At 54.3% G+C, this 10,801-nt stretch overlaps 1 protein-coding gene across 2 annotated transcripts in view; it reads right to left on the reverse strand.

Moving 5' to 3' along the window:
- Nucleotides 1–9,095: 9,095 nt before the first annotated feature.
- dnajc4 (DnaJ (Hsp40) homolog, subfamily C, member 4) overlaps nt 9,096–10,801 on the reverse strand; it is a 180,078-nt gene continuing 178,372 nt past the window's right edge. For both annotated transcript variants that reach the window (XM_072489401.1, XM_072489400.1), the window contains one exon: nt 9,096–10,801. This exon is cut by the window's right edge and continues 810 nt beyond it. The gene's annotated coding sequence lies outside the window, so the exon portion shown is untranslated.

Below are 10,801 nucleotides of genomic sequence, written 5' to 3' on the forward strand. Positions count from 1 at the left end.
CATACACACACTCTCTCACACAAACACACACACTCTCACACTCATACACACACACTGTCTCTCACACACACACACATTGACACACACACTAAGACCTCATCCGAATGGTGTCACCTTGCAGAGTGCGGTCCTCCCTCAGTGCTGACAGTCCGAATGCCAATCTCGATGTTCCTACACAGTCATCCCACGCATTGATGCCACATCTATCTGATCCCAGGGGCTATAGCTAAAATCTATAACTAGCCTGTGAGTCTCTGTGACCCTCCCTGTCCCCAATAACCAGCCTGTGAGTCTCTGTGACCCTCCCTGTCCCCAATAACCAGTCTGTGTCCCTGCCTGTCCCCAATAACCAGTCTGTGACCCTCCCTGTCCCCAATAACCAGCCTGTGATTCTCTGAGACCCTACCTGTATCCAATAACCAGCCTGTGATACTCTGTGACCCTCTCTGTCCCCATTAACAAGCCTGTGATTCTCTGTGACCCTCCCTGTCCCCAATAACCAGCTTGTGACTCTCTCTGTCCCTAATAACCAGCCTGTGATTCTCTGTGACCCTCCCTGTCCCCAATAACCAGCCTGTGATTCTCTGTGACCCTCCCTGTCCCCAATAACCAGTCTGTGACCCCGCCTGTCCCCAATAACTAGTTTGTGATACTCTGTGACCCTCCTTGTCCCCAATAACCAACCTGTGATACTCTGTGACCCTCCCTGTCCCCAATAACCAGCCTGTGATCCTCTGTGACCCTCCCTGTCCCCAATAACTAGCCTGTGACTCTCTGTCACCCTCCCTGTCCCCAATAACCAGCCTGTGATTCTCTGTGACCTGCCCTGTCCCCAATAACCAGCCTCTGACCCTCCCTGTCCCCAATAACCAGCCTGTGAGTCTCTGTGACCCTCCCTGTCCCCAATACCCAGCCTGTGAGTCTCTGTGACCCTCCCTGTCCCCAATAACCAGTCTGTGACCCTCCCTGTCCCCAATAACCAGCCTGTGATTCTCTGTGACCCTCCCTGTCCCCAATACCCAGCCTGTGATTCTCTGTGACCCTCCCTGTCCCCAATAACCAGTCTGTGACCCTGCCTGTCCCCAATAACCAGTCTGTGACCCTCCCTGTCCCCAATACCCAGCCTGTGATTCTCTGTGACCCTCCCTGTCCCCAATAACCAGCCCGTGAGTCTCTGAGACCCTCCCTGTCCCCAGTACCCAGCCTGTGAGTCTCTGTGACCCTCCCTGTCCCCAATAACCATTCTGCGACCCTCTCTGTCCCCAATAACCATCCTGTGCTTCTCTATGACCCTCCCTGTCCCCAATAACCAGTCTGTGACCCTCCCTATCCCCAATAACCAGCCTGTGATACTCTGTGACCCTCCCTGTCCCCAATAACCAGCCAGTGATACGCTGTGACCCTCTGTCCCCAATAACCAGCCTGTGATTCTCTGCGACCCTCTCTGTCCCCAATAACCAGCCTGTGACTCTCTGTGACCCTCCCTGTCCCCAATAACCAGCCTGTGATACTCTGTGACCCTCCCTGTCCCCAATAGCCAGTCTGTGACCTTCCCTGTCCCAATAACCAGCCTGTGATACTCTGTGACCCTCTCTGTCCCCAATAACCAGTCTGTGACCCTCTCTGTCCCCAATAACCAGCCTGTGATTCTCTGTGACCCTCCCTGTCCCCAATAACCAGCCTGCGGTACTGTGACCCTCCCTGTCCCCAATAACCAGCCTGTGTCCCTGCCTGTCCCCAATAACCAGTCTGTGACCCTCCCTGTCCCCAATAACCAGCCTGTGATTCTCTGTGACCCCCCCCTGTCCCCAATAATCAGCCTGTGATACTCTGTGACCCTCCCTGTTCCCAATAACCAGCCTGTGATTCTCTGTGACCCTTCCTGTTCCCAATAACCAGCCTGCGGTACTGTGACCCTCCCTGCCCCCAATAACCAGTCTGTGTCCCTGCCTGTCCCCAATAACCAGTCTGTGACCCTCCCTGTCCCCAATAACCAACCTGTGATTCTCTGTGACCCTCCCTGTCCCCAATAACCAGCCTGTGATACTCTGTGACCCTCTCTGTCCCCATTAACAAGCCTGTGATTCTCTGTGACCCTCCCTGTCCCCAATAACCAGCTTGTGACTCTCTCTGTCCCTAATAACCAGTCTGTGATTCTCTGTGACCCTCCCTGTCCCCAATAACCAGCCTGTGATTCTCTGTGACCCTCCCTGTCCCCAATAACCAGTCTGTGACCCCGCCTGTCCCCAATAACTAGTCTGTGATACTCTGTGACCCTCCTTGTCCCCAATAACCAACCTGCGATACTCTGTGACCCTCCCTGTCCCCAATAACCAGCCTGTGATCCTCTGTGACCCTCCCTGTCCCCAATAACTAGCCTGTGACTCTCTGTCACCCTCCCTGTCCCCAATAACCAGCCTGTGATTCTCTGTGACCTGCCCTGTCCCCAATAACCAGCCTCTGACCCTCCCTGTCCCCAATAACCAGCCTGTGATTCTGTGACCCGTTCTGTCCTCAATAACCAGCCTGTGATTCTGTGACCCTCTCTGTCCTCAATAACCAGCCTGTGATTCTCTGTGACCTGCCCTGTCCCCAATAACCAGCCTCTGACCCTCCCTGCCCCCAATAACCAGCCTCTGACCCTCCCTGTCCCCAATAACCAACCTGTGATTCTTTGTGACCCGCCCTGTCCCCAATAACCAGCCTGTGGTCCTCTGTGACCCTCTCTGTCCCCAATAACCAGCCTGTGGTCCTCTGTGACCCTCTCTGCCCCAATTACCAGCCTGTGATTCTCTGTGATCCTCCCTGTCCCCAATAACCAGCCTGTAATTCTCTGTGACCTTCCCTGTCCCCAATAACCAGTGCAGTGATTTTAACAATACTTGCACAGATGTGCCAATAGACAATAGAACATAGAACATCGCAGTACAGGCCCTTCGGCCCTCGATGTTGCGCCGACCTGTGAAACCACTCTAAAGCCCATCTACACTATTCCCTTATCGTCCATATGTCTATCCAATGACCATTTAAATGCCCTTAGTGTTGGCGAGTCCACTACTGCTGCAGGCAGGGCATTCCACGCCCTTACTACTCTCTCAGTAAAGAACCTACCTCTGACGTCTGTCCTATTTCAATCTCCCCTCAATTTAAAGCTATATCCCCTCGTGCTAGACATCACCATCCGAGGAAAAAGGCTCTCACTGTCCACCCTATCTAATCCTAATTGCCCCTCGAAAAGGTGAGCCGTCATCTTGGACAAGCTGCAGTCCCCGTGTGGTGTAGGTACACCCACAATGCTGTTAGGGAGGGAGTTCTCGGGATTTTGACCCCAGCCACAGCGAAGGAACGGCCGATATATTTCCGAGTCGGGATGGCGAGCGGCTCGGAGGGGGGAACTTGCAGGCGGGGGTGTTCCCCGTGCGTCTGCTGCTGCCCTCGTCCTTCTAGACGGTAGAGGTGGCAGATTTGGAAGATGCTGTCAAAGGAGCAAGTGGCTGCGGAGGACACCCCCAGGACAGATACAGCACGGGGTTAGGTACAGAGTAAAGCTCCCTCTACACTGTCCCCATCAAACACGCCCAGGACAGGCACAGCACGGGGTTAGATACAGAGTAAAGCTCCCTCTACACTGTCCCCATCAAACACTCCCAGGGCTGGAACAGCACTGGGTTAGATACAGAGTAAAGCTCCCTCTACACTGTCCCCCATCAAACACTCCCAGGACAGGTACAGCACGGGGTTAGATACAGAGTAAAGCTCCCTCTGCACTGTCCCCATCAAACACTCCCAGGACAGGTACAGCACGGGGTTAGATACAGAGTAAAGCTCCCTCTACACTGTCCCCATCAAACACTCCCAGGACAGGTACAGCACGGGGTTAGGTACAGAGTAAAGCTCCCTCTACACTGTCCCCATCAAACACTCCCAGGACAGATACAGCACGGGGTTAGGTACAGAGTAAAGCTCCCTCTACACTGTCCCCATCAAACACTCCCAGGACAGGTACAGCACGGGGTTAGATACAGAGTAAAGCTTCCTCTACACTGTCCCCATCAAACACTCCCAGGACAGGTACAGCACGGGGTTAGATACAGAGTAAAGATCCCTCGACACTGTCCCCCATCAAACACTCCCAGGACAGGTACAGCGCGGGGTTAGATACAGAGTAATGCTCCCTCTACACTGTCCACATCAAACACTCCCAGCACAGGTACAGCTCGGGGTTAGATACAGAGTAAAGCTCCCTCTACACTGTCCCCATCAAACACTCCCAGGACAGGTACAGCACGGGGTCAGATACAGAGTAAAGCTTCCTCTGCACTGTCCCCATCAAACACTCCCAGGACAGGTACAGCACGGGGTTAGATACAGAGTAAAGCTCCCTCTACACTGTCCACATCAAACACTCCCAGCACAGGTACAGCTCGGGGTTAGATACAGAGTAAAGCTCCCTCTACACTGTCCCCATCAAACACTCCCAGGACTGGTACAGCACGGGGTTAGATACAGAGTAAAGCTCCCTCTGCACTGTCCCCATCAAACACTCCCAGGACAGGTACAGCACGGGGTTAGATACAGAGTAAAGCTCCCTCTACACTGTCCACAACAAACACTCCCAGCACAGGTACAGCTCGGGGTTAGATACAGAGTAAAGCTCCCTCTGCACTGTCCCCATCAAACACTCCCAGGACTGGTTCAGCACGGGGTTAGATACAGAGTAAGGCTCCCTCTACACTGTCCTCCATCAAACACTCCCAGGACAGGTACAGCACGGGGTCAGACACAGAGTAAAGCTCCCTCTACACTGTCCCCATCAAACACTCCCAGGACAGGTACAGCACGGGGTTAGATACATCTTTCGGTTGTGGGGGCGAAACCCACGCAAACACGGGTGGGAATGTGCAAACTCCACACGGACAGTGACCCAGAGCTGGGATCGAGCCTGGGTAGCATTTTGGATAGCACAATTGCTTCACAGCTCCAGGATCCCAGGTTCGATTCTGGCTTGGGTCACTGTCTGTGCGGAGTCTGCATGTTCTCCCCGTGTGTGCGTGGGTTTCCTCCGGGTGCTCCGGTTTCCTCCCACAGTCCAAAGATGTGCAGGTTAGGTGGATTGGCCATGATAAATGGTCCTTAGTGTCCAAAATTGCCCTTAGTGTTGGGTGGGGTTACTGGGTAGTGGGGATAGGGGGGGGGGGGGTTTTTGGGTGGGGTGCTCTTTCAAAGAGCCGGTGCAGACTCGATGGGCCAAATAGCCTCCTTCAGCACTGTGAATTCTATATGACCTGGGTTCCGTGAGACTGTTCTCAGTATCTATCCTAACCAATTGTACAGGACCTGCGGCTGAATTAGTCAGGGCTCCTGATCACTGCCCAGTGACCCCTGGGCGAGGGAGAGAGGGGGTAAATCAGCCAGGGTTCCTGATCACTGCCCAGTGATCCCTGGGCGAGGGAGAGAGGGGGTAAATCAGCCAGAGTTCCTGATCATTGCTATTGTCTCCTGAGCGAGGTAAAGAGGGGGATGGATGGATCAGGCAGGGTTCCTGCTCCTGATCATTGTCCACTGAGCTCCAGTATTGATAAAACTGTGGCCACTCCAAGTCACAGGCCCAGTGGGAGATAAGCCCTGATGGAGGGGGTCTCACAGCCAACCCACCTAACCTGCACATCTTTGGACTGTGGGAGGAAACCGGAGCACCCGGAGGAAACCCAGGCACACACGGGGAGGATGTGCAGACTCCGCACAGTGACCCAAGCCGGGAATTCGAACCTGGGACCCTGGAGCTGTGAAGCAATTGTGCTAACCACAATGCTACCTTGCTGCCCAACTGGCTCAGGGGATGAGGGCAATGGGGTTCCAGTCCCCTCCTATGGGAGAAGCTCGGCACCTGTAGCATTGACCCAGGCCCCACCAATTTTCTCGTCTCCGTGAGTCTGGAGGCCGTGAGTTCGAATCCCACTTCAGGCAGTGGAGCCTCTTAAACCCAGGCTGACACTCCTGGTGCTAGTGTTGAGGGAGAGCTGCACTGTCAGGGGAGCCGCCTTTCGAATGCCCTTTTGGCTAGGTGTAAAAACTGCGGGAGGGGCAATGTTTATCCCTCAACGAACGTGATCTGGGTCCATATCACGTGGCTCCCTGTGGACGCTTGCTGTGCGTACACTGGCTGCCCAACTTTCTGCTTTACTACAGGAACCACGCTCCAAATAATGACTTCATTCTGAACCAGGGGATTGAAGCTTTCAAAACTGCTGCAAGCATTGTTGTCAGGAGCTCTGTGTGTTCTTTTTTTAAAATTTAGATTACCCAATTATTTTTCCCAATTAAGGGGCAATTTAGCGCGGCCAATCCACCTAACCCTGCACATCCACGCAGACACGGGGAGAATGTGCAAACTCCACACGGACAGTGACCCGGGGCCGGGATCGAACCTGGGACCTCGGCGCCGTGAGGCAGCAGTGCTAACCACTAGGCCGCCGTGCTGCCCAGTTCTGCGTGTTCTTGGGAGACAGAGAGTCGTGATTCCGTAATGTCATTGCTCGAACGCGTTGAACCCGTCCAAAGGCACTTGTGTGCGTGCGGGGAGAGCGTGCGTGGGGAGTGTTGGGTCGGCAAACACAACTGTGAAAACCGCTCCTCTGAGGAGTTGGTCCGCTTTCTCTGCACCAACCTCGCAGGGTATTCCCGCTGCCGGTGTCTGTCAGCCAGTCGCGCCTGCTTCGCCGCTCTCTCTGGGGCGACCCGCTGAACCGAATGCCAAGCGAAGGGGAGGCGGCGCCGCGGTACAGTCACTGGACCCGTAAATCAGAGACCCGGGTTCGAATCCCACTGCGGCAAGGGGTGAAATTTCAATTCAGTCAAAGTTTAATAGCGCTGTAAGGTAGTGGTTAGCACCGCTACCTCACAGCGCCAGGGTCCCAGGTTCGATTCCCAGCTTGGGCGACTGTGCGGAGTCTATACGTTCTCCCCGTGTCTGCGTGGGTTTCCTCCCACTGTCCAAAGATGTGCAGGTTAGGTGGGGTTACGGGGATAGGGAGGGGGAGTGGGCCTAGGTGGGAGGCGCTCTTTCAGAGGGTCAGTCCAGACTCGAGGGGCTAAATGGCCTCCTTCAGCACTGTAGAGATTCTATGATTCTCCCTGTCTCTTCTCTCTCTGTATTCTCCCCCCCCCCCCCCCCCCCCCCGCCCAACCCAACATCTCCTAGTTTTGCGTGTCTTTGTCTCCGCCTTCAACTCCGCGGTTTCCAATTCCCGAAGAACCTGGGATCTCGTGTGCATCCGGGAAAGGGTTGGCACATGTGCGGTTAAAGCTGTTTCCCTCAAGGGCTTGCCTTCCTGGGTTTCCACATGAATGCCACACCGTTCCCAGCCTCCGACGCAGAGGACCCATCTATATATATTTTTAGGGCCTGATTACTTTGTTCCCATGAGGGCACGTAGCACAGTCGCTTCACAGCTCTAGGGTCCCGGGTTCGATTCCCGGCTTGGGTGACTGTGCGGAGTCTGCACGTTCTCCCTCCGCCCCCCCCCCCCCCCCCCCGCCGTGTCTGCGTGGGTTTCCTCCCACAGTCCAAAGACGTGCAGGTTAGGTGGATTGGCCATGCTCAATTGCCCTTAGAGTCCAAAAAATAAGATGGGGTGGGGTGCTCTGTCCAAGGACCGGCGCAGACTCGATGGGCCGAATGGCCTCCTGCTGCACTGTAAATTCTATGACTCTCCCCCTTTTTGCTTGGCACAAATGGCCCCCCCGGGGTCATTCATTGCCGTGACCTGACACTCATGAGGTTCCCCTCCGTAGCCTAAATTGTCCACTGGGAACTCGGGTAGGCTTGACCGCGGAGTTGCAGCCCTGGAGCATGATGGTCCAGCGTGCTGTACAGTTTTGGCTACCCGCCCCGTCTATGATCTGCCCGTCCAACAATAATTGTATACGGGTGTGCCCCGTGAGAATGGTAAGCGGGTTTAAACTGAAGATGTCGCTGAAACATTGCACCTATGCGATTCATAGGGACGAGTGTATTTGTGGTAGGCGCGGTTGAATCCGTTGCTTGGAACTGGAGGGCGGGAGGGGATCTGGATCAGCCCAGGCAAATTCACGTGCATCTTCCTCCAACTCGTCCCATTCTACCCCTGGGTCCCTATCCCTGACGAATGCAGACATTGCCCCTCTTTTAATGGTCAACTGTGATTGTAATTTTTCGATCTCGTGCAAGAATTTGGAATGGCCGGTTGTGTGGGCTCCGTTCTCTTTTCCGGTTTCGTGCGGGAATTCTGCTGCAGCTTGTCGCATTTCGTTGTAAATTCCTATCTCGGAGCGCGCGCGCGGTTGTTTTTGGGAGGTTTTTGTCGCACTGAGCTTAAAACTGGCTCCTGTGAACCAGGGCTGGTGTGGTTCCTCTCCTCTCTACTCCCATTTTCTAATCTCTGTATACGCAGCGCAACGCCAGCTGATTCTTGTTTCATTTTTACAACCTCTGCCGCCCTCCTGCGGAGCTGTTCCCAACAACTAGCGCACAAAATCGGCAAATGAATTTGGAAGCCCGCCTACCCACCTCTTTAGGGATGTGGATCCAACAACCTTCAGCTCCCAGATCTGATATCGGAATGCTGCCCCTCACCCATTTGGGGCACTGCTTATTCCGATAGCTTCTGGGGGGGGGGGTTTACACCCACTCCGCATGGCTGGCCACGTCTAATTCTCCCCCTCTAGGGCCCGCAATGGGGTTATGGGAATGGGTTGGGGCAGGGGTCCGGTTTACCCAACTCCCTTGACTACCCCAGTTCTGGATACCCAGTTTGTTCACCTCGTGTTAGAGACCACCTGGTTTATGGCCCAATTTAACGGTCGGAAACCTATACTCTTGTTCACTCACTTAAGGACTGGCAGGTCATGTGTGGAATTTACCCTCTTAATTCAGGAGTGTTGGAGAATACGAGGTTGGTGGGTTTGAATTGGGAGCAACTAGGTCACTTCTTATTGAAGCCCACCCAGGGGCGCCAAAAGTGTCGGCAAAACTTCAGACACTTCGACCAGTTTATTAATCGAACATTTTACCCAGATGTCTTTATTGGCGAGGTGAACAAAGGACAACACAAGTATAAACTTCAATCAACTTTATTTAACACACAGTAAAACAGTTACCCGTACATTATCCCAAAACATTTACCAAAAGCTCCCAAGATTCATCATACCACTCGTGCCAATTTACTTAGTCGAGCTGCGGGTCCAATTCTCTCAAACTCGTTTCCTCAGGGTCTTCGTTGCAAAGGTGGCTCCTTCCTTCGGTCTCTGATCGGTCTTCCAATCTTCACGAACATCTCCACATCGAATCTTCGTTAGGGTGTGTCCTGTTATCCTCCTCCCTTCGTACCTTTCCAGAAGGTTCTCTGGCCCTCAGGTCTCGGGAGGGGGTCACAATACCCAATGGAATTGGTGATGGCCGCTGGTGCCAAGATAAAGGCGGGAGTTCTGGGTGCCAGAACGTCTGGCTTGATCTGGGAAACTCTAAACAAATGGATCCATATGGAGCTGATTATCTCTGGATGGGGATTGACAAGTCCTGGGCGTTTGTCCGTGCTTAGTGGATTCACATTTGGCCAAGTTTCAAATTCCCATCAGCCTGCCGGGAGTTGACTGCAGTTTGATTTGAAATGACCAATACTTAATTCCAAAAGTGTCCAATTTTATCGGGACTAAAATCCAGGCGGTTCCATATTACCGCAATCTGCAACTCGCTCCTCACAGGGAGTGGGGGAGAATGTGAAACTCGCTCCCACAGGGAGTGGGGAGAATGTGGGACTCGCTCCCACGGGGAGTGGGGGAGAATGTGGAACTCGCTCCCACGGGGAGTGGGGAGAATGTGGGACTCGCTCCCACAGGGAGTGGGGAGAATGTGGGACTCGCTCCCACGGGGAGTGGGGGAGAATGTGGAACTCGCTCCCACGGGGAGTGGGGAGAATGTGGGACTCGCTCCCACAGGGAGTGGGGAGAATGTGGGACTCACTCCCACGGGGAGTGGGGAGAATGTGGGACTCGCTCCCACGGGGAGTGGGGAGAATGTGGAACTCGCTCCCACGGGGAGTGGGGAGAATGTGGAACTCGCTCCCACGGGGAGTGGGGGAGAATGTGGGACTCGCTCCCACGGGGAGAGTTCGAGGCGAATAGCGTAAATACATTTAAGGGGGGGGGGGGGTGATGTTGGATAAACACGAGGGGGAGAGGAATAGAAGGATATGGAGACGGGTGGGGCGGGAAGAGCGGAGGGGGTTAGGAGTAGGCTCGTGTGGAGAAGATAGACTGAGACGAGGAGGAATGATGTTCTCACAGAGGGTCGGGAGTCCCGTCCTCGGTGGAAATAAGAGTCTTCGAATATTCTTACGGCAGAGATTGATGGATTTGTGATAAAGGCGGGGGGGACTATCGGGAGGTGAGGCGGGAACGTCAAGTGGAGGTCCAATCAGATGAACCATGATCTTACGGAATGGCGTAGCTGGCTCGAGGGGCCGAGTGGCCTTTGTAATTGGTATGAACTCTGGCACGGTGAAGACGGGCTGAATGGCCTCCGACCGTGCTGTATGCCCGCCGCATTTCAATGTTTACCTTTGGTTACGTGACAGAGACGTGTCTGACGTCCGATCCAGGGGCTGTCCTGAGGTGGGGGGCGGCATTTCCCGGTCTCCGATCGCCCGCCCCCCAAGTCCATGAAATTCCCCGGGATGTGCCGCCTGCGGTGCGGGCAGGGGAAAAAGGGCGAGGAGCGGATTTCTGATCCCCAGTGAAATTGATATTCATGGGGCCAAGTAAC

The sequence above is a fragment of the Scyliorhinus torazame genome, chromosome 24 (genome assembly GCF_047496885.1).
Source record: "Scyliorhinus torazame isolate Kashiwa2021f chromosome 24, sScyTor2.1, whole genome shotgun sequence".
In the NCBI taxonomy this organism is placed as follows: domain Eukaryota; kingdom Metazoa; phylum Chordata; class Chondrichthyes; order Carcharhiniformes; family Scyliorhinidae; genus Scyliorhinus; species Scyliorhinus torazame.